Here is a 25299-nt window from a genome sequence, read left to right on the forward strand (position 1 = left end):
GAATTATTTTCTATTGGCCATGGTTTTATTACAGAAATGACTTATTACTAAGGTGTTAAACAAACAGATCCAACAACGAACTGCAGTCTGGCATCTGATACCATGTTTTTCCAAGCCTTGGGACTATGAGCATTGAATAATAGCTTAATGCCATGGCATGATATGCCTGGATTTGCTACTGCTGTTTGGCTTTTCATTTAGTACACGCAGCTATACTGGATTTGTTTTCTAATCATAAAAATCAAGATGACATCTTGAAACCAAAGAAAGTCTCATTCTTTTCTTCCTATCTGATGCTAATAATACAAATTAGTATGGAAATCTAGGTTTTACTAGCCTCTAAGTATTAGCATAATAATTAACTAATTGCTTTGATCAAATCTCAAAAACAGTGTAAAAGACATGACAAAAGAATGGGTAGGGTCTAGGTAGATATTGAAGAAGTTTAGCATGGACCTTGTTGTAGATAAAAGAAGAATATTCTAATGAGAGCTTCAACTTTGGCATCTAAAAGCAGACAAATGTACACGCAGACCATGACACGACATGGACTCCAGGAAGCCAAATACTTCAGCAGCAAAAGAGATCAATTATTTCCTCAAAGAACTTCTTCAGCAAAAACCTCTGTCCCCACTGGAGTGCTTGGCCCCCTTTGCCACCATGCCACTCCTGACATGGAGCCAGTGTGCTGCAGAACACTCCTTACGCAAATGTTTGCAAAACCAATAAATACCTACAAACAGCACTGTGAACTCCTGATTCAAGAAGATACATTAAGTTTTGCAGGATAACGTGAGGCATCCTAGCATAGGAAGTGATTACACACAAACCATCTAATATTAATAAAAAGCCTTTTATTCTCAGTGCTGTGGAAACTTAAGTGATCTTCCTGAGCTATGGACAATAGCTACAACAACTCTTGCAGAAGTGGGTCCCATTTGTTGTCAGGAATATTAGACTGGTAGAAATTACATTTGCACCAGTCAGGGATACTGAAAATAGTTTGAATTTAAATTATGGATTTGTTTGTAATTTTAAAGTAGTTTAATCTACAATTTCAAGGACTACAATGATAAAAGTTTACGATAAATTATCAGTAGTTTATTTCCATTAACAAGATAACTAACTGATGTAAAGTTACGTTATTGTAGAACTATCCATACATAAATGCTTTATTTTAAGACCTAGATGCTTTAGAGAGATTTGGGTCAGCTAATAACTTGAGCCAGAGTATAAGAGAAGTTTTACTCTACAATTACCAAGCGACTTAAAGCTATTTCTTTTCTTATTATAGCCTGAAATTTCCTACCTATCATTTCTTTTCCTGTTGCCCTAAATTCTGATAATTTAAATTTCTCTTCAGTTTTAATTAAGCCACCCTAAGGCTTATAAACGCTGAAAGTTTTTACATTTCATTTTTTTAATAATTAAAACTGCTTCAATATGTTTCAAAGGCCTGATGTTTAAACAGGGAACATTTTCATAAACCCTCAGCTCTGCTTGTAATAAGGAATATATTTGTGGAATGAACTGTTCATTGCACCACTCTTTCAATTCCTTGGATCAAAGTCAATTAACTTGTGTTCACAGCTTGAAAAGTGCTGTAATGCAAGGCATACTTGTACTATGTAAGTGTGTTAACCTTTCTGGAAGCTAAAACAAAACTGAGGACCTGATCTGGTATCTTCACACCTAGCGTATGCAGAGTTAAAATAGCTTCTCTAACCGTACATCATATCAGTAAATATTGCATAAGAGGACTTGGAAATCTTATAAAACTGTTTTAGGAAAAAGTTTCAGATGGTAAATGGAAGCTTCCAGCCTTAAAAAGGGAAGTGACTTTTTACCTCTGATTCTTAGAATATAAACTTTTCTAAGTTTTACTCTATCTTTTCATAGTCCTGACTCAAGTCTTTGTTTGTCATTCACAGCAAAATCGTTGTTTTAGAAACTCCACGTTTCCCCTGTTATTTTTTCACACTGACATACCCTAAACAGGAATCAAACACTGAGAAAAGGGAAGGACAAAAGGAAAACAAGAAATTTTAAAAAAATTATAAACCACAAAGTCCATTGTCTCTACGTTAACAAGAAGTTGTTTCAGAATCTGACCAGCAGCTCTCAAATGCTTTTTGAACAGAGCATAAGAAGTCTATATATAACCCTGAAATCTTTGCATTGGAGGTGCTGCACCGTACAAACGTGGCCACACTGTTTTCAGATGTAACTAGGCAAATCTATATGGGTTCACTGTCATCTGCCAATCTTAGCACTGGGATCTATATACCTCTCCATTTTTGTGTGGCCATACTAGAAGAATTAAGAAAAGTCTTAGAAAAATATCTTGCAGGACAAGTTGACATTTCTTCAGTATTTCAGAAATTCTGTGTAAAAGTAACAGCTGCTTCCACAGGAAATCTCACTGCTCTCAAATGCACTGTAATATTGACAACAGCTTTCAAGCAGGATATGTAATCTTGACACACTCTCTTTACTTGGCTTCGTCTGTTCATGTACATCTATTAATTCCAAAGTGTTGGCAGAACCAAATGCCAAGCAGACTACAAGAGATGGCAAACACAAAAGTAGATAGAAAAGACCTTGATATCAGTGAGAGGTAGGAAAAAAGAATACCCAAAATAAGGTGGCAAGTTTTCAGCTTGGTGGCTGAAACAAAGAAGTATTTACATCAGCTCGGTCTATCTTAAAGGAAACGTTTTAAGGAAGTTGAATTAAATATCATTTTGTTGAAATGAAATATTTTGACTCGGCGAGTACAATTAAAAGGAGATTCAGGCACCACAAATCCAACCAGGCAGAATCCAGAACAGGTTACATGGTATTCTAGGTCCCATTCCCTCAGCTGCCAAACAATTTTCATTTACTAATTTCATACTTTGAGCTAATGTGTGGCGGAGAGGATCACAACCTCAACAGTACATGGATTGGGTGCCAGTCCTGAACCAGGCCTCAGATACTCTTAGTTAAGGTCCGTATGATGTTTGTGTCCAGCATCTACGTCACTTTGCACACCAATGGCCCCCAAGTATTGCTTTGGGCTTTAATTTGCATGAAACAACATTTCTGAAACATTTTCCCAAAGGTTTTGTAAATAAAAAATAAACAGGATTCTTAGTATTCCCATCTTTTGACAAGATTAGAAATACCTTAACAGCTTTTCGTATGCCCAATCTAAAAATTCATAGGAAAGCAAGGAAACAAATAACAGATAAGAAATATACAGAAAAAGGACCTGGCTAATGTTCTGGAGAGAATTTAGAATTTCTCTCACCACACATTGTCAAAGTTTCCTCCACAACTAATTAATTCAATAAGGTCATCTTATGAAATAAAGTACATTACAAAGTTCAGGATCACAGGAACCAAGGGAAAAGTTTTGCTGACTGAAATTGTCACACAGCAGAGCAAGCTCCCAGTCACCAGGTGGTTAATCCTGCACCTAGCCACCTTTAGGAAATACCAGAAGAACCTCTTGCTTTGGAAAATCTTCTACACCAAAAAGCAAGCCCCTTTCTGCCCTGCACACCTAAGAGCAGAAAGAAAGGGATATGATACGGCCTTAAATACTAAAAATACAACTCTCCCCTAAGCTTTTACCACAAGATGGTGGAGCATCGCAACTGCACAGAATCTACCCTTGACTTTGCCTTGTTCCTTGCACTTGCACTCAGTCTTAGCATTTATTCTTCTGCACTAGCCCATAGGCATATAGCCTGCCCTGGCATCTCACTGTAGATGACTAAGATGTTCAGACAAAAAGACAAAATGAGACAGTTTCCTTCTCTTTCCCTCACCACACCAGCACATTCCCAGCAACAGATTTCTATAAAGAAAGCAGCAAAAAGAGGAAGAGCATCTATCTTAGTGACATGAGTGATTTATAGCCCCAAGGAGGGATAAAATGATCCATGACTAGAAGTCAGTGTTTTTATTAGAAATTATGATTCCCAGTCATGGTGCTTTTTAGTTATGTGCATAATTAATGTTAGCTTGTGAAAGCTGCCAATGACGCTCATCACCAGTGGATGTTCTTATAATATATGTGTGGATTTGAATGCATGATGAAGTTTTTCTGTCTTTTGGGATTCAAAACAGAAGTTTGTGAATAATGCAAGACTGAAAACCAACAATAACAAAGAAACTGCTATTTGCCCAGCAAACAGTAGAGACAAGAGCGTAGAATACAAAATAAAGTAACCAAAACAGGCCCAGACTTCCCTGTAAAAAACAGAATTGTGTAAAGATCTGTTTGGTTTTTACTTAGAAAATATCTGCAAATAAGGAATTCACAACTACTTTACTGACAGCTTTGGAAGCAACAAATTCTTTGTTTACCCCCTCATCAAAACTGAGAGAGGCAACAGTGGAAGTCTTCACTACAGAGCTCTATCTGAAACTCTGGCCTCGAGAGAGCATCTCTACTGCTGGGAAAGAAGTCAGTCTGTGGACTGCAGTTACCTTCTTTCAGAGCTCAGCGTGACATCCATTTGACTTTTGGTGGTGTGGTGTGGATCTAAACAGCTGTTAGTTAGCTGAACCCATTTTATGCCCAGCCTTCAACACTGTATATATAAATCCAGTTATGTATGTTATCCTGTTTATCATTGGGTTGGAAACAAGGCTTGTGATTTCAGAGGATGTATGTTCATGCATAATGTGAAGACTAAAGACTTGCATACTCAACCACCAGTTGCAACAGAAATATTTATACTGGGAACGCTACCCAATTTATATTACAGCACTAGCATTATACTGTTTTAATTACTTCCTGAATCACATTGCTATAGTCTAGAACAAGCATTTTGTCTTTGCCTTCCTCTCAAAAAACACTTCAACATGCAAAGTAGCCTTTTTCCTGGCTACTTCAGTTTCCTCTGAATTTCTTTTTATTATTACAAATACCACACAAAAAACAAGCAATACTAATACTCCAAGAGGAGAAACATTGTCAGTGGTTATGTTTCCGAGTAGTATTTCTTTTCATTCTGCATAGCCCATCGCCTTTTGGATTTATCAAAATATTTACTTATGGGAATGGCTTTACTCAGTGCCTTGTGGATCACCAATTATACATTAAAGAACAAGGTCATAAAATATTGATAAAATCATTAAGTACAGTTTTATCCATTTACCATGGCTAAAAACACATGCTGCAATCTTAATTTGATTCCCAAGGAAATAAATTATTTCAAGAACAGCATTTAATTGCTAGAACACTTCAAAAAATGAAAGAAAAAGAGTACCTTTCCCCAGTTTCAACTTTCTGTTCATGTACTTGCCTCACCAGTATACTCTGGTGATCTGAATTAAATGTCCCAGACCTAGAGTTTTGTAGGCATGCTGTATTCCTGAAGTAACACAGACCACAGCTGGAGTTGCAGCTCCTCAGAACTAACAGTAATTAGGCTTTTTACCAGATTAGAAAGCACTGTGTTGAATTTTTCTCTTGAGGTTCTCAAATGTTATCCCCCTAGTCATCATATCAGACAAATAATTGAGGTAATGTTTCCATGAGGCCAGATATGAAATACTAATTTAGTTCTTTAGACAAAGCTCATAATTTTTTTTCAGAAAGTTACTCCAGTACCTTTCTTTCTAGACAAAACAGTTTCTTGTTTTTCCAGCAACCAATCCAAATCTGCAATATGCAGGTAACATCACCAAACCGAACCACCAATATAAGACAGAAAGATGAGGGCAAAAGCAGAATGCAATTCCCTTTCTCCCCATGTAAATGTGTATGAGTGGTTGCTGGCAGAAGATCACTGTTTCTCCTGGGTGCCAAGAGCTGCAGTGCGTGCTGATGTGGGACCAGGCATTGCGTGGTCTAGGATGGAGATCTGGGCCATTACCCAGAGAAATGAAGGATAAAATTCTTATTCTTACACAGAGGAACTGTTACTTAAGAAGAGAAGCCAGTGGATTTAGGAGCAGAGCTGGCTGCAGGCTCTGTTGATACTGGTTTTGACATCATTATGGGACACCACTTTTCCATACATACAAGAAGTCTTCCCCAAGCCCAGCGCTTAATTAAAAAATGAAAAAAAGTTTTTATCCCACACCTCCCATATCCAGATAAAAACAACAGCATTAACTAATTTAACAAAATTTGGAGTAAAATCCAAGAAAAGGCATAGCAAACGTTTAGTTCAAAGAATCGTCTTTCCCCTGCCTCAGCTGTGCCAGTGCAGAAGCGCAGTTGCAGAAGGAGCACAGACCCTCTCCCAGCGCACGTGTCCACACAGCCCGCGAGCAAGGGCAGACAGGAACCATCGGGCATCCACACACTTCAAATGAGTTACCTCACGCAGCTTGGTGAAAGCTTGCAGGAGTCGTCTATGCAAGCATAACCTTTTCTATCTGTATAATTTATTACTTGGGTTGTTTTCTAACCTCTTTTTAAATCTGATTGGAGACTATCAGCAAAATTGACTAGCAGATACTTTGTTCCCCCGTTGTACTGAAGTTGTTTTTCTCAGTTGGTTTTCAGAGCTCATACTGAGTTTTTAATGAGCTGTCAATTATTTGTGTAAATTGGGAGGCAGGCACTGAAAAGTAGCTGCACTCTGAAAGAAGCATATTCCCTCAAATCTTGTGAAATGCAACACTACTTTTAAGGGTTCTCTTTACTTATGAATCTTCATCAATATCAGTCCAAAAGCTACTTTGTGTAAGATAGCTGACCATTTAAAATGGGTCCACTGTAGGAAAAAAAGAAGAAGAAAAAAAAGACAGCAAAATACTTTATTAAATACAGATACCTAATTCAGCAGCTACAGTCATAGCAATATTTTGAAGGGGAACAATGAAAATGTCACTCTTCTGCTGAAGAGAACACCATACTGCAATCACAGTTCACATCACCACTAATGGCAACCTGTTTGCCGAGTTTGGTTTTCATAAACAATACTCTGTATATATTTTTCTTCCTGTCCTGGTTTCAGCCGGGATGGAGTTAACTGTCTTCCTAGTAGCTGGTACAGTGCTATGTTTTGAGTTCAGTATGTGAAGAATGTTGATAACACTGATGTTTTCAGTTGTTGCTCAGTAGTGTTTAGACTATGGTTGGGGATTTTTCAGCTTCTCATGCCCAGCCAGGGCACCTGACCCAAACTGGCCAACGGTGTATTCCATACCATGGGACGTCCCATCTAGTTCAGGAACTGGGAAGGGGTGGGGGGCAGGGATTCACCGCTCAGGGACTGGCTGGGTGTCGGTCGGCGGGTGGTGAGCAATTGCCCTGCGCATCATTTGTACATTTCAATCCTTTTATTACTTACTGTTGTCATTTTATTAGTGTTATCATTATCATTATTAGTTTCTTCTTTTCTGTTCTATTAAACTGTTCTTATCTCAACCCAGGAGTTTTACTTCTTTTCCTGATTTTCTCCCCCATCCCACTGGATGGGGGGGGGGAGTGAGCGAGCGGCTGCGTGGTGCTTAGTTGCTGGCTGGGGTTAAACCACGACACTTCCTAAAGGAGCGTCCTATTTCTGCCTCTTGCTCTTGACCCCATATGTAAAGTGTCCAATTGCTCAGCTGGTGCTCAGCCACACAAACAGCTGCTTGACCTTTAGTACAACTGATGGAAACATATTGTTGGTGGCAAAGGTAGAAAGGAGGATGGCCAGGAAACCTAAGAACCTGCTAGAGCAGATGGAAGTGAAACTTGCTTCATCAGTGTTGGAAACACTATAGAGTTCTCATCTCTCTCTCCCTGCCACTTTATCCTCTGCTACTCATTTCCACCCCGCAGTTATGTGAATACTAATTGTGTGTGGCTACATTCTGAGAGCCTGGAAACCTCTGATGTGAAAAATGAGAACAATAATTATTTTCTAACCATCTTTTTTCATCTCGATCACCAGTTGCACTTACAAGATGAAATTAGTAATTTTAATCACGGTGACACAACTTTTAAATCACCCTTTCCAAGAAAAAAAAAATGAAGACATTTTAAGTTTTAATTATGCAAAGGGTTACTCTTAAGAGGATACAGCAGGATATTTCACATGCTTAAGTTTAATCACATGCATAAGTCATTACAGACTCGGCGACTGGTATTTTTGCTGGGAGTCCCAGCATTTTCCCATTAAGGGAGGACTGCTTCCCTCTGACAGTCCTCCTGACTCTCATATTCTGAGAAACCCAGGTTCACACTGAGCAGACATAGGTATCCAAAAAGCTGCATTGATCTCCAGTGAAATATTAGGGCTTTTCTAGCAAGAGGGGAAATTAGGTGACCAGGTGCTTGCTCCACCGCAGGGTACAAATTGAAGGTGGAATACAGAGGCTGAGGTGAAAAGGGTTAGAAACCCCTGAGCATTATAAGAATTAAAACTGCTGGGGTTTTTCCCCATTCTGCTTCAGGCATCAGTACTGACTGAAAAACTCTTTTTGATGCAAATTTTGTAAAAATGTCTAAAAATTATTGATGAGATTTTGCTAATCTTTTAATAATGAAAATAAGGACCGTTCACAATATAGGCAGTGAATAGGGTCATCTATATGGCCACAGAGAGCAGGGAAGGTTTTACTTTTATTCTGATTACACAGAAAGTAAAAGGGCTATCCTAGTCTGCTCCACTGAAGTTGAGATATAGACAAGAGATTATACAGCATCATTTTATCTACACATCTTTTCACTCAGCTACATGCATGTGTGCTACAGGGTAACATATAAGCAACACCCTCCACCATCTGTTTGACTGGAGCACAGACCCTCGCACCAGATGCCAGTCTGAATTTAAGTCAGCTAGGTGGTGAACAGAAGTTGTTGCCATGAGCTGTTCGGGCTTTACATCAGTCTTGTTATAATGCCCTGTTACTAGAGTTCCAGCTCTCCTGCTACTAACCTGTATCCTTGCTAAGCAGAGCAGAGGCCAAGGCTCAGGTAGGAGGATTCGCTGCATACCCATCCCTGCCTCGCGACGTGCTCCAGGTTAGTGTTGGGGGAGAAGCCTAACTGACTGCACAGCTGCTACACACTTCACCTAGTTTACAAACCAAAGCATTTCAGTCTCCAGTTCTAGCTCTCTTTCCATTACCTTTCACAAACAGGTTCACTTAAGGAGGAGACACAAAATGAAGAATGTCTTTTTATTTCAGGAAGATTTACTTCACTGACATCTGTGGAAATCATCTGTTTAGGATGGCACGATTAAAGCTTTCAGGTTGCTGGAGTGAGGCCAACGACAATTCTGTAAGCCTATGGTCTGCTACAAAAATTCAAGTACAAAAATACCCCAACCTGACAAAACCCCATCAAACTAAGAAGTGTAAGGACTGATGGATCTTCTACTGAGTTAGAAGTACAATGTTCTTAATTCATATTAGCAGTGAAACTTAGAAGTGCAAACATAACATTGTCACAGGACCAGTAATGTGAACAATGGATGAAGGAGCTGATGGATCAACTATAATTTGTTATTGCTCTTACATCAATAAAGGAGTTATTACTATGTTACCTGTATCGCAGTCAGACCCAGAGGTCTCAGGTGACATAACTGGAGGCAAAGTAACTTGCCTATGGCAAACAGATGATGAACAGAATTAAAATCGAGGTCTCCTGAGTCTCAGACCAGATCCTTATAATCACTACTTTCTTCTGATACCATCTGTAACGCTTAAGAAGCCACTTTCACTGGGAAAAAAATTACAATAAATGAAGGCAAGCCATTATAAATTAATTTCAGGAATTTTAGCTTTTTTCTAGGTTTAGTAAACTTTTCTGAAACTGAACTTGGATATGTGGGGGGAAAATAGCACTTTCCCTTTGTGTTATAGAAACATCATCTGGCAATGGAACATTTATTTAAACAATAGACACTAACAGCACTGCCTCAGAAATCTGCACATTTAAACTGACTATCCATCAACTAAGTTTCCTATCAAAAAAAAAAAAAATATATTCCCAGAAGTTTTTAAATAATGGGCTGCACAAAGACATCTTTGAAATGAAAATACGACAGGAAATTTGCCTGTAAAAAGAATGCCATCTATCTGATGGAAACATGAAAAATAAACCCACATGAAATTTTTTGCAATCTGAAAATCAGCAGTGATGAAAAAATTGCTGCATTGTTAGCTGCATTTTAAATGAGTTTCCTAATTATATTTTCCATAATAAAATGAGCATAGATGCTCATTCAAGCAGACTTAAGATGCAAAAATATTCTCTAAAATATTTGTATCTTTTTCCTTTAAAAAAGCCTAACATCAAATAACCCACCACTCCTTTTCTTCCTTCTTCAGCAAAACTTCCATCACAAACCTGTACCATCCAGACCACAAACTAAACACATTATAGGAACCAAGGTGTCAAGAGTATATGCAACATCCTCCAAGACACTGAGAATAGAATTTAATGCTCTATTCCTAATATTAATAGTAATCTAAATATTCAGCCTTAACACTTACATAGCACTTTATTTCTCAAAGCAACTAAGATGAAGGTATCTCAGGATCTATTAACACTGAAAAGTATTTTTCTGATCCCAAGACAGATAAGGTCTGAATACTGATGCGTTCTGTTGCATAGACTTTCCACATTTATTATGTTGACAGGGATGAACTGAAATTAAAGCCGAAGCACTTAAAGGCAAACAAACGTTCTCCTTACATGTCATCTTGCATTTAGGACTATAGTCTTGGCCTCACTGAAGCCACTATTTCCTCCAAGGTATTAACAAATGCATCTGCATTTTAATTCTCTACTAGCAAGAATCAAAATACGGAAATCAAGAGTAAAGATATAGAAGCGTAACTCATAGCAGTTGGCATCTTTCCATTAACTTGACTGGATGCCAGTAAGAGAAATTCTGCTGTCAGTTATCATAGCATAAGAAGAGGAAAAAATCTGCTTAATATTATTCTGAGTGTACAGCAGTGTATATCCAGGAATGGAGCCTGAAATACTATTTCCTCAAAAATGCCTCATTATGAAAAAGTTTCTTTTCTACTACATGAACATTTCAGTTCAGTGAGGTATTTCTAGGTAAATTACACTGCACACACACAGAACTGAGCCTGATGACTTTCTGTGGAAAAAGAATTCAGTGTGAATTTCCGTAGGAAGTTGATTAAATTACCATGTGCTTTTAATGCTATTTAAGAAAAACACACACACAGGCTATTTCATGGCCTCTAAAACAAAGTGCATGCCTACAACTCTAGCATAGGCAAATCAAACAGGCAAGAAAAAGGACAAATACCACGAAGATATATTTTTTAAATGTTAAGTATTATGAGCCTTCTTTTGTACCGCAAATAGACTTTATTCTGCATTGACTACAACTGCTTTTATTCTGTGAGTAATGGGCACGATTAAACAAAGCAGCTGGCATACTAGATTTGACCTTTGAAAACCAAACTCTGCATTTTTCCTCCAACAGTTTATATTATTTCTGTAGCCTTTGGAAAGCATCAAACTCAGAACACAGCCAGTTGTACAGTTCTCAAAGAGCTCATGAGCACAATGCAGTGTTGCTCTGCATTTGTTTAGGAAGCCTCTGTTCCCCTGTAGACCCTCCTGTGGACCAAGATTTAATCTGCCCACCCTCATGGTGGTGTCTCACTTATCTGTGTTTCCACCTTCACACACCCACATGGCAACAAAGTGTCAGAAGCCACACACAAGATATGTCTTTGTGGAAGTGTGGTAAAAAAAAAAAAATCAGTACAAAGTCATAAATCTCTGTCTAAAATGAAACAGATATCCCTGCTACATTGTTTTCAACATGATCTCATTAGATTAATACTAAAGATTTAACATGTATTTATGTAAAAATTATTCCCTGCCTGTTACATTTGACTGTATTACATCTGTGTGGCAAGGTTTTGGTAGTGGGGAGGGGCTACAGGGGCGGCTTCTGTCAGAAGCTGCTGGAAGCTTCCCCCATGTCTGATAAAGCCGAATGCCAGCCGGCTCCAAAACAGACCCACCGCTGGCCAAGGCCGAGCCCATCAGCGACGGTGGTAGCACGCACCACTGGGATAACAGATTTAAGAAGGGAAAAAAAAATGTTACAGGGCACACAGAAACTGCAGCCTGAGAGAGGAGTGAGAACATGTGAGAGAAACAGCCCTGCAGACCCCCAGGTCAGTGCAGAAGGAGGGGGAGGAGATGCTCCAGGGGCCGGAGCAGAGATTCCCCTGCAGCCCATGGTGAAGACCCTGGTGAGGCAGGCTGTCCCCCTGCAGCCCAGGGAGGTCCACGGTGGAGCAGATCTCCACCTGCAGCCCGGGGAGGACCCCACGCTAGAGCAGGGGGATGCCCTAAGGAGGCTGTGACCCCGTGGGAAGCCGGCGCTGGAGCAGGCTCCTGGCAGGACCTGCGGATCTGTGGAGAGAGGAGCCCACGCTGGAGCAGGTTTTCTGGCAGGACTTGTGACCCCACGGGGGACCTGCACCAGACTAGTGTGCTCCTGAAGGACTGCACCCCATGGAAGGGACTCCACGCTAGAGCAGAGGAAGAGTGTGAAGAGTCCTGCCCCTGAGGAGGAAGGAGCAGCAAAGACAACGTGTGATGAACTGACCCCAACCCCCATTCCCTGTCCCCCTGCACTGCTGGGGGGAGGAGGTAGAGAATCCAGGAGTGAACCTGTGCCTGGGAAGAAGGAAGGGGTAAGGGGAAGATGTTTTAAGATTTGGGTTTTTTTCTCATTCTTATCCTACTCAGGTTGGATTAGTAATAAATTAAATTAATTTTCCCCAAGTCAAGTCTGTTTTGCCCGTGACGGTAATTGGTTGAGTGATCTCTCCCTGTCCTTATCTAAATCCAGGAGCCTTTCGTTATATTTTTTCTCCCCTGTCCAGCTGAGGGGGTGAGTGATAGAGCAGCTTTGGTGGGCACCTGACATCCAGCCAGGGTCAACCCACCATGTTGACTTTCTAAAAAATAATTATGTCAAAATCCATATCCCATTGTCCCTCTGATAGAGTTTGAAGAGTTGTGTGAGGATCCATTTTGTTCCCCTCATGTGCAGTACTGTATTTTAATTTTAAATTACATTATACCCATCAGAGTTGGGGAAAAGCCTCTGACTGCCTGCTCTCCCAGTGCTAAGGGTTGCTTGGTTATACCGATGCCAGCATCCCTCTGCATCCTCCACAAAGATACAGAGCACGAGATCAGCACATACTCAGCTCAAGGGTCTCGATCAGTATGGACTAAAGCATGGGGCAGGACTGCATTGCTCTGGCCAAACTATGGGAATGAAGGACACAACCCCATCCTGGTATTAACCACAAAGCCACCCTAGAGCTCTGGGTTCTGCGGTGCCCAGCAAAGAATGAGGGAGGCAGTGGCTGCACAGGGAAGCCCCTCCCAGCTATAGCCATCTCCCTCCTACCCTCAAGGTCCCCTTCGACAGCAGCACAGAAGTTAGAGCTGGATCCCCAGAGTTGGGGCATAGGCAAAACATTGGACTACACATTTTGGTGCCCCAAGCAACCTGCCATTCTAGATAACCACCTTCTTTGTTAGCCCCAGTTGTAGAAATTCCATAAGCCCTTTGAATCAGAATGAGATCCCTTATTCTTCACTGCAAAAAATGCTGGCTTTTACATTTGTCATAAAAGCAGCTGCCTAAACTAATAACTTGCTTTATGTGCCAACCAGCAGGTGAACCTCATGCCCAAGCAAAGATAGTGTCTACACCAGAGAAGTATTTCAAAATATGTGGAAACAATATTCTTGCTATTGCCTTTACCATTTATGACAGGAAGATCTTTAATATATGGGTAAATTTCCATTTGGAGAAATCAATAGTCTTAAATAATAACTAAGATTTCAGGTCTTTCAATCACAATGCAAAATAACCTACCATTAACTTTACAAATGAGAACCAAGTTAAAAGGCTTCTAGCAAATTACCAGTGAATCACCAGAATTTGCTTCAGGCAGAGATATTATTCCTAAATTGTTGCCAGTGATATATAGCTTTAGCATTTTCTATTGCTAATTTGCAATGGTTTATCATACTCTTCTTCTAATGGATCATTACAGAAGCCAGATAATTTGTACTGCTGCCAATAACTGTCTCAAGGTAAGGCTGTTTAGGTAGACCAAGAAGAATACACAGCAAGAGAGAGCCCTCAAAAAGAATTCCAAATTAAAGCATTGTTATGAAAAAATAGGAATCACTTAACAGAATAGAAAGCTACGTCCTTAAGTATCTGTTTCCAAAAATCAAGGCCAGATAAAATAATACCTTAATAATAAATTGTTAAAGGCCTCCTTTCTTGCTTTCTAAAATTCTGTTCACTTTGTTGTATGTCACAAAAAACTTACTGGGTCAAGCTGTAGTTGGAAGTATTACAAAGAGTGACACAGGCATCCAGAAGAACTAAATTGTAATACTATGGAAAATAAAACAAAGAATTACATATACACTGAGATTTCTCATGCTGATCCAAACTTTGATCATATATAACCCACCTTAAACCTGAAATGTTTATAAAGCCAATCAGTTATATAAAGGCTAGTGATAACAATAATTCATGGATCAATAAAAATTTATTTAAACAAAACCTAATAAAAGCTCAAGTGAAGTAGTATTGGTCATAAGTGGTACTCAATTCATCTTTAATATGACACGTTCTTTCTTTGACTACACTATAGTTCTTCCCTTCTCAATCTATTCTTGGAGGATACCTAAGTAACATTCAAAAGTGTCAGTGTTAATACAGCCTATGCAACTGAAGCAAAGGACACTGGAGAGGATCCTCCAGGGAACCAAGCTCAGACCCAAAACCAGCACCAGGCAGACAGTCTGCAATACCTCCGTGCACACACTCCTGTAAGTAACATGCACGTTACGTGAATGGAGACCAAACCATTTCTTTGCTGAGCACCCCTGTACATATATGCAAGTACAAAAAGCCTCTTGCCCCGTCCTTGAGGTTTGTTTTCACATATTCCCACTGAATTCAGCTAGATTTGTACACAGGTAGTATGATCTCTTTACAAAAGGCAGACAGTCCCTATTATTATGCTTGTTCCTATAAACTGTTGGTAACTGTTTTGTCCCCACCCTTACTATCTTCTCATTTTTTAAGTTCACAAGTTTGGAGACATTCTCTAAAGACATATGCAAGTATTTTGACAGGCCTGACAGACAGTCCCGCTTCAGTGCTACTGTCTTTCAGGGTACAAAGCTGAACTGGCTGGTGACACAAATAGCTAAAATGGGAGGAAAACAGACCTCTGTCAGGGATGGCTGACTTAAGACTTGAGAGCAATGATTCTTATCTCCTTTCTGTAAAAGAGGATTGGAAATACCAGGAATGTTAGACTCCGGTTTTCTCTACCCAGTCAGATACCAGAAAAGATGCTGAACCCCCCAAAGCAGAACGTAACATGGTAGAGAGGTGCATTCTCCAAGATCCTGCTCAATTTAACTCCATTACTTTTAATAACAGTTCTGTTGATGATACCTTTATTTTATATAACAGCCCAGTGGCTATTATTGTGTTGCTAAACACTAATTTTCCTTACTTTGTAGAATTTCCATGAACATTGAGTTTTCTCAGTACTCCTGGCTGTGATTTCTTTCTCTAATTCTGTTTCTAGGGGAAAACTCCCCTTTCCACTGAACTGCAGAGCTCTGCTGAATATTTCACTCTCAGTCCCTGTGCAGAACCAACACAGATCAATGACAAACTGGTACAGAATAACCAGTCAAGATCCCCAGCTCAATCAGAGGAAGAGCAGAGAGCCTGTGAAGGAAAACAAGAGTGAAAGAGCATTTGAATCACAGCTTTGGACGTTACCTACTATTACAGTTTGCTCTTGGAAACAATGACCTGCATTTGACAGGGACCTCCTCTGAGCCCACTACATTCACCTAGATAGAAACAAAATCAACCTCTTAATGAAGTGACATCTCTTGAAGAGATATGATTAACGAGTTTGACTTAAAAACATGTTGTCATTACAAGTGTTGCCACTAGGTTTCCACATAAGTTAAATCAAGGCATGGCAAGTAGGAAAAAAAAAAAAAAAAAAAAAAAAACCACCAAAAAGGCTGATACACAACAGAAAGAAATGTAAGATAGGAAAGGGGGTTGGTTTGAAACTATCTTTGAGGATATGACCAGCTTATTCTTAGGTATTTTGAAAAGGGCCACACTTTGCCTTCAGTCCTATCTATTTTGTTTGATATACTGTGCTACCATATAGCATTTCTCTAAATTTATATCAAATAAGCCCATCTACTACCTACTTTCCCAGTGCTGCAGGTGTCAGCTCCACAGCAAGAGCCAAATTTAGATGAATTATTTGACAAACATGCAGGCATTACAATGCTTTCTGCTTTGTTTTGCAAAGAAAAGACAACATGACTTTTTTCTTCCTTAACTTCACTCATTCTTAAATTCCTTTTTATTTTTAATTATGCCAAAATTAATCTTGTTTTCCCCCAACTAATATTCTTCATAGAGGTAGCAGAAGCCCTAGCTTGGGAATACTGACGTATTTTCACTTTTTGAGAAAAATTAACCAACTTAAGAGATGCTATTTTTGAGAATACTAGAATATGGATGTAAATCTTGAAAATTATCAAAACTTATTCAACTCTAATAAATTTTATATAATTTATATTATTGTACAAATATTCAAAGGCATCACTATGAATTTACATATGGGTATATATTGGAAAATAATAATCTCTTAAATTTTCATCTATCTTGATTCAATTTGCTAGCAATTCAATATGTAAAAGGTGTATTTCTATTCACCTACCCCTTAAAATCCAAGAACGGTTTCCCCACTAAGAAATTCTATTTAGTCTGCACTTAACTACAGAAAATTGTGTTGCACCCATTTTTATGTCCTAAAAAACTAGGCTATAAAAATAAAGAGATAGAAGAATCAATACTCCACTCAAGTGATACATAAATCTGAGTATCGCCAAATACTGGAAGCCTATACTTATAAATTACTTACCTCAATAGCAAGATATAAATTATAAGGTGTAAATAGCTCTAATAGAGGGTTCAGAAGAACTTTGTGAGGAAAAATTTTTAAAAAGTGGATCAGGGAACAAAAATAACAATTAACCAATTCAGCTTATTGCTTTAGTTAACAAACCTCCTCTTGGGGAAGAATTGTTACCATGATCCATTTAGTAATAAAAGCGTAAAATACATGAAACTTCAGCTCAGATAGTAAGTGATGAAGACCATTCAAGTTTGACTGTGTGCTGTCCTGTCATAAGTAACTTTAAACTTTGCCCATTGGTTTGTATTTGTTTTTTTCTTAACTACTGGATTTTAATCTAATTATTTCAAACTGTCTCAGGCAAAACTAATGGCAACAATACCAAGCTGAAGTTGCAGCCACTTTACCTGCACTAATACCTGCAAATGTCATCTGGGAGGCTTCTAAATTAGCACCTGAATAAGCCCTCAGATTCCAAGCATCTAATTAGTTGTGGTTTACTGAATACTAAAGGACTGAACTGCTGAGGTTATTTTCATTTGAGCTGCAGCTATGTCAAATGCATTATGTGCAGCCTTTGGATACCATCAGTGAAATTGCAAAGGTAAAAAAAATAATTAAAAAAAGATATATCAGCATCTAGTCTGCAGCTTAGACTCCATTTCTAGCCTAGGCATATCTTTCCCTTGTGGCTACTCTGGAGATGATTACTTGATGTTAAGAATTCAGTATATTGATGGAGGGACTATTTATAAAAGGTTCAACACAAAGAAAGATGTGTTGCTAAAAGCAGTGAGAATTGACTGCCATCATCTCAAGCATCTTTTGACTTGATTTATGAAACCATGCATATGAGCCATAGCCTTGGTACAGCTTCTTTCTCCAGCTATACAGGTTCTAGAGATTGCCTATCCAGTTACATGTGGAAACACTGCAAAGTGATAGTGTTAATCCTCCTCTTCCTTGCACATTCCCTCTACCCTGTTCATGTGAACTCCTGATTATTATTTCCTTCTTCACTACCTCAATGCTTGACAATAAGAGGGACCTTCTTCCACATGCCCTGTTCACTAGTCACGAGGCTTACCAAAGGTTAGAGAAGAACAGGAGAGAGGAAGGAGGAGAGATTCACAATAAAAGCACAAGCAAATCATAAATGGTGACTGGCTTTTTGTGACAAAGTATTGCAGAACAGAAAGTTGAGAAACAACTGGCCTTTGAATTTAGTCATGTCCCAAAAGTGTATTCAGAAAAAATGTCTTAGTAAGACAGGGGCCTAAGTGCCCTCTGAGGATCCAACCTTGAAAGAAGTATCTACATTGGTAATTAATATATACCAACAAGCTGACTGGCTTACTGCCAACGCAGCAGAAATTTCAGGTTGATTGCAGCCAGAGAAGGACAATCTGGCAGTGAAAACTGCAGAAAGCTAAAATGTATTAACAGAACCATATCACCAACATCACACCCAGCACTGCAGGCGCTCTGCAATACCTGCACCTGAAGAGCTGGCTGGGAAGCTGAGGAATAGGCACACATGTGAAGATTGTTTAAATTGAGGGAAGAAAGGAGTTAGAAAATAGAGAAGAAGGAAAGAGAAAAAAATAACACCTTTTTTTTTTTTTTCTCGTCAGCATCCAGAAAATGAAGCAAGGCCCAAAAAAAAGAAAAAAAAATTATTTTGCCAGTTAGAAGTTAGAAGAGAAAGCAGCTCAAATTCAACCCATTGTTCCAGGTTACTCAGAAAGTGCAACTTTTAACTTTGTCAATCCCTTCATTTACAGCCCTCTAAGGCCAAGGTAACTATTTATTCCTGAGTAGGGGCAGAACACTCACAGACCAGCTTCTGCAGTGAAATGAGAGTGGTTGTTCCCTCCACGATGGCATTGATAGACAATTCACGGAAGTTTATAAAGCACTTCGGCTTCTTTAAATGGAAAGTGCCATATTCTGTCTCATTATCTCATCTCTAGCAATATGATATGGACACTCAATAGCAAGCTTAGCTTTTATGGAAGCATTACTGTTTTCTGCCTTCCCTAGCTGTTAGTCCCAGTTAACCCATGACTGACTGAATCCAGTTCTGCCCTTTTCATCATCTGCGAGAACATTTTAAAAGCAGTTTTAAAATTCCAGCTGGTTTATTCTATTTCATTTCTTGTACCCAATTCCACTTTCCACATGAAATGTATATCAGCAAGTTATGTAAAGCACCTTGTTATATACTACATTTTCATTACTGTATTTCAGAAAAATTGACATTAAAGTTTCCATCTAAGTGCACTGCATTTCATCATACCAGTATATAAGTGGTACTATCTTTTAAATTTAAATTTAATTAATTAATAGAAAATGTCAATATGACACAGATCCCTTCTTTCTACTGCTGAGTGAAGAACAGCTCAGAGAAATGTCATTAGAGTGACTCAGAGCAGGTTTTTGGTAGGTGCTTTGCACCACTATCACCATCTCCACCCCTTTTTTTTTTTTAAACATACCACTTGCTCTCTTCTATAATGCTAAAGAAGGAACAGTCAAACAAAAAACACTTCATCTAGTCCTAGTGAATTCCAAGATTTGGATAAGGTTATAATTTGCTTTAAAATGTAATAACTGGAGATTTTTAGACAAACATTCAGCTGTGTCTTGAGCATAACTAAACAAAATGATCTCTAAGTAGGACTTGATGTCTGGAGGATCCAGAACTATTACAACATTTCAGTATTGCATGTTGAAGGGAGACATTAATTTTGTAAAGGCTCAGAAAAACACAGATAAACTTTAATGACCACACTTCAGATAATGGAAATACTTTCTCTAAATTTATCCAGTGATTCTTACTTCATTAACCAGAGATAACCTTCAGAAGAGTATAAAAATACTAGTAAGAACCCAATCATCTTCCAGCGTGCAGAATCAAAATTACTTTCACCAAGCAGCACGGCAGACATACAAAGTAATGCTCCCCTCATGGAGGGCCCAACCGACTGCTGCTGTTTGTCTTTAACTTAATTTACCAGCATCCACTAGACTCAAAATTTAAGATACAGTGTTCAAAAGCTGATAGAGGAAAAGCAACCTAAGACATCAACCCAGGAGTTAGTATGCAAATTAACAATTGTAATGTTTTAAAATACAAGATTTCATCTTGTGGGAACCTGCTCGAGATGTCTAGACTGGCTGCACCAAGCAGGAAATGTTAATGAAACACCTCTGTCCTCATATAGCAGGGGTATAAGGTGTAAATAAATATCTGCAAAATTAGTTGACATGGTTAGATTAGCAATAGATAAATCAGATTAATGTAAAAGTGACAGATCACAGGATGAGGTCCAAGTACGCACCCTTGAACCTCAGTCATTCAATGCATTTTTTTGTCACAGGCAACATATTTAATACATTATCATTGCTTGAGTTTTAAAAATGTAGAACTTCTCCTTGCAGAAGTTGTATTATGTAAAAAGAATCTAGTAGTTACACACCGTAAGTATAAAGAGAAGAAACCTGGCCTTGCTGAAATCAGGATCTTTTTCATTTGCTTCAGTGAGATAGAGTTACTTTCTCACCAGTGAAGGAATCCAGCAAAGAACCATTTCAAATTAGATTAAAAACTGCCTTTTACTAGTAACATTTTAAGTCACAGTGATGCTTGAACATGGTAAGCTTTCAGTATTTCTTACTTCAAATATTAAGACTTTGTCATTAGTTATCTTCTACCTTTAGTTGATAAAAGATGGTTCCTATCAGAATTTTGCATGTTAAGTTTAATTTATTTGCATGTATATTCTCACACATATATTTACCAATATATTTTAAGCAAAGGCAACTTAAAAAATGATACTGTGATACGAATACCTTGCTTATAAAATAATTTTATAGAATATTATTTTTTAATTTATGCGTATGATTTAATTACATTGCTTAACTTCATTCACAACACACAGACTTCTGTGACGAGCTATGGTATTTTACATTATTCTCCCTGCTAAAATCTTCAAAAACTTTTTTTTGTTTTCCACTTCAAAAACATAAATGGGAAGTTATTAATAAAATGTTACATTTGATCTCTAAGATAGGCTTGTATTAGTTGTGGGGTTTGTTACTTCATTTTTTAACAAAACTACATGGTACTGAATGCACAAAGCATATATTTAACTTCTGTAAAATATAGCCTTAGAATTAATTATGGGCATAATTTGCATTTTTTTTTTAAAGGTAGTATACAAATACATATTCCTGGACTTATAAAGGTGTTTTAAAAATGTAGGTTGTAAGTGTGCCCAAAGAAAGGATACTTCAATACTGAACACATTCAGTACAAGCACGTGCATGCTTTTTGCTAAGTTGGAACGAGAATGAGAAATCCCAAACTCTGAATATAAATCAGTCAACTTCACTATATACATTGAATTTACATCTTTTATTTTCTATCCTGCTTTCCTTACACTGTACTTAATAAAATTTTGCATTTCAGAACAGTCATACTTTAACATAAAAATTCAGTTGAAACAGTTCCTCTCAATAAAGCCGTATCTTCAGCCACTGCAAACCTTGCCAATGGGAATCAGAATATGCTTTTGTATGAAAAACATTTTCCTTAAAAATATTAAAACTTACAAATACTGCCATGCAACAAAAAATGTAAATTACAATCGGTGTCTGCACTAGAAGATCAAAAGGTTTTCTCTGTTTCCTTTAAGAACTTTGAAATAAGCAGTTTTTCTTGTTATTAATCCACACATGATCCAGCTTCTGTTCTTGTCATAATGCTAAAACCCTCTATGACTGCAGAAAAGGTGACTAAGTCAGTCTTTGATCACAAGCGAATACCAGCATTTCAGATGTCATCTGTACTTTGAGTCACTCAACATCAGCTCTATCTATCAGATACAAGGGGCCTGATTTTTACTTTTTTTTTTTTTTTTTTTTTTTTTAAACCAATGGGTACAACAGCTATTATGTTTGTACCTATTGCAAGTATTCCATTTTGGTTTTGAAATATTTCCTCTTTGTTTTTATACCACAAATTACAAGTTCAAAATAGTTTACCATACTGGAAAGTTAAAGAAAAATTCAGAAATTATATCCATGAAAAGGGTAAAGGAGAATAGTATTCAATAGCAATGGTTAGTGTTGATTTTATGTCTCCAACATAAGAATTGAGTTAGGAAAGGAAAATAAAATTCTGGAAATGCAAATCTTCTAGATTTTGCTTCTATCCAGTCAACAAGAAATAGAGTTTTACCTGTCAAGGAATCTTGAGCACATCAGAATAATTGTTAAATTAAATTTGTCATCTTTTCAGATGCAACGCCAAGATCTTTCCTGGAGAGAGATGTTTATTTCACCACCACCACCCTTCAATACATGCCCATTAGTGCTTCATTATTGCTGTTTGTAGAACAACAAAAGATAAAGAGTAATTTTTATATTAGTAATTTGTTTACTTTCTTGATTAAAAAAAAAACTAAGTCTAGGAAAATCAGTGCAATTCCAATAAAAAGTGGGGGAAAAAATAATCAGAGAGAGCTGCCTTGGTATGGCCACTGTACCTGTAATATGACAGCAGTACTCTAATAACAGTTCAGGTAAAAATCACAAATCCTTTATATGTAAAGGATCTGTAGCATATCCATTCTGATCTGACAGCAGACAGGATTGTGATAATGTATTTGTGCTCTACTATGGCCTTGAAATGTCAGAAAAATGAGGTTTCCACTGTGCACATGGGGAACTGTTCTCCAGAAACACAGAAGGCCATGTTGCCATCCAAAATCTGACAGTCATGAAAGAAATCCAGCTCAAAAACCAAGGAGTAGATAGGATACAAGCAACAGTAACACGTTACTGGAACAGGTATATTGTTTCCACTGAGTCAATTTACTTAACAGTGCAACTGAATTACTTGTTATTGATGTTTCCAAATCATGGGGGAATTTCAGATGAGGGAAGGGAAATATTTGAATGATTTTACTGAAAATGGAAGTCAAGAAGGAAGAGGGCAGTAGTATAGTGCAATTCACTCACAGGATGCTTAGCACTGAAGAACGAGTGGGAAAACTGCACCTACAGAAGAATATTTCACAGAGTAGAATTGAACAGCTGGACAGCGTGGATTACCTTAGCCTTAGGCTGTAAGCTCTATTTAATGTACATTTGAAGTACCATCAGTTCCAAATAGTGAAAAGTGAAAAGTCCTATCCATCACTCAAAGATTAATGTTTTTCTTCAAATGAGAGCCTTCATTTTCAAAACACATGGGAATCTTTGCAGCTATTATAAAGCCTATTATAACATGTAAAACCTTACATCCACAAGTTATACTCTTGTGCAATGCAAATAAGTGCAGTTATCCCAGAAGTTGCTAGACTGAAAAACAACCCTGCTGTAAATATCCTTGATACCAGCTAATTATATATTCCCTGCTACAGTTTTTAAGTCACTATAGAATACATCATACTTCATAGCAACAAAGATGACATCCCTTGGGACTGACTTTCCATTGAAAAGAGCTTTAATTTATTTATAGCTACACTTTATACTGCAAATGACACTGGGAACTCAGATAAGCTGTTTGGAAGAATTGCTCTCTCCTTCTATTAAATTAGGTGTTATAGTTAACTGATTAAAATCTTCTTGCAAAAATAAAAGACTCAAGCAAGTTTGCCTTATAACAAGGAATTGAAGTGGATTCGGTGTTAGGAGCTAGTGAGAAAATGATGACTACAGCAAAGATTTCTTTTACAGTTTCTGAATGCCTGTTATGCAAAGGAAAGAAAGCAAGCTTTACAACGAGTAAGAGAGCTTTCCAAGAAAGCTTTTTGTGTATTGAAAGATACATGGGCTGTTCCTGAAATGTTTTGAGCAGGCAGGCAACGTAGGGCTGGAGAAGTGCAAAACAGTGTTGTCTGTTCAATCCTGGGGTTGCTCTGTGGAGCTTATGCTTTAGAATAAAGTGGGTTCAAAGGCTTAGAAAATACTGTGTTCTATAAAGAAGTACAATTGTGATTATTTTTAAAGCAACTACTCCTATCTGCAATAGCAGCAATTGCAAGGCAAGATTAGTTCAAGATCTTCAAAGAAAACATCTCTATATTGTCTTAAGAGAACTTTCAAATACAAAGAAAACTTCAACATTCTCTGAACCTATGACCTAAAGCTTGAATCTTGGAGAAAATCGAGGTTAAAATTAAAAGTCTATTACAGACATTTTATGTTTCCTTTGGTGACTTGTGTATTAAATGGAAGCCACAGGGTTCAGTAACATTGTCTCTATTTTTTACTCAGTACCCAGAGAAAGTATTTTTAGATGTTTGAACTAGTACTCACTCTTTCTCTGCCATGAATTTTTCATTTTCCTTTCATTGGACAATCAGTATTTGAATATTGCTTACAGAGCCGGGACTGTCCTGCTGTGTAACCTCAGACAGCTTCCATACGAAATTGCAAATCTAACAACAAAAGGCCATATCTGAAATGGAAAATAAAAAATTAAACTCATTGGCTGGAACAAATCTAGGCAAAACTTAAAACAGTGCTACGTCCACCTTGGTTCTACAAGAATAACCACCACCTTTTGAGACTCCAAGTCTGTGTTTCAACATCATTTTTCTAAGCCAGCAGCTCACTGTTGCTCTTCCAGGCTTCATACTGTTAAGCATATCAAAGTCTTACCAGTTAGCTGGAAGAATCACCATCGTAGACATTACTGTTGATATCAAGCTAGTACTTTTCACCAGGTCTTCTTTTTATTCATAGTGAAAGGTTTCTCCCAAACCACACTGAACAGCAGACTCAGATGATCAGCTAATTAATCAGGTAGGAATTTTATTTTTATCTGTCTGTGATCACTCAAGTGACACACGGGGTTCTGGGGCAGTCATTCATGCTCCCAGCTTCAACATTTCTCTGCAACATTTATGAAGCCATGTGTCTTCTGATTCTGTTACTAAACTTGCATCAAAAGAAAATACAAGTGAGGGCTGGAAAGTTATTTTCAAAGGGTTTGTTTATTTACTAAGCTATATAACTGCCATATCCACTGGTAGGAATAGGGGGTTGTCTGATGCTTTAACTACAAAAAAACTTCCCTATATGCAACACAAATGTCTCATCTAAAGGTTGGAATTAACAGCACTTTATTTACTAATTAGTTCAGCAGTTTATTACACTGGAATTTAAATGTACTAATCAAATATCTATTTTGTAATCATGTTACATTAATGCTAATTAGAGATGTATTTATCGCTTCATGGATTTCATTTAAATTTAAACGCTCCAGTCAAAAGTCTGACATTAAATTGCACCTACCTACTTAAACAGTCTCTAATGTATTGG

The 25299-nt window shown here is 37.9% G+C and overlaps 1 long non-coding RNA gene across 1 annotated transcript in view; it reads right to left on the bottom strand.

Moving 5' to 3' along the window:
• The window catches only part of LOC142033348 (uncharacterized), a 171248-nt gene extending 146883 nt beyond the window's left edge, over positions 1 to 24365 (bottom strand). The window contains exon 1 of the long non-coding RNA XR_012651146.1: positions 24292 to 24365. This is a non-coding gene — a long non-coding RNA (uncharacterized LOC142033348). The remainder of the gene's footprint in view (positions 1 to 24291) is intronic.
• Between the last annotated feature and the right edge of the window lie 934 nt (positions 24366 to 25299).

The sequence above is a fragment of the Buteo buteo genome, chromosome 7 (assembly GCF_964188355.1).
Source record: "Buteo buteo chromosome 7, bButBut1.hap1.1, whole genome shotgun sequence".
NCBI classification, from domain to species: Eukaryota; Metazoa; Chordata; class Aves; order Accipitriformes; family Accipitridae; genus Buteo; species Buteo buteo.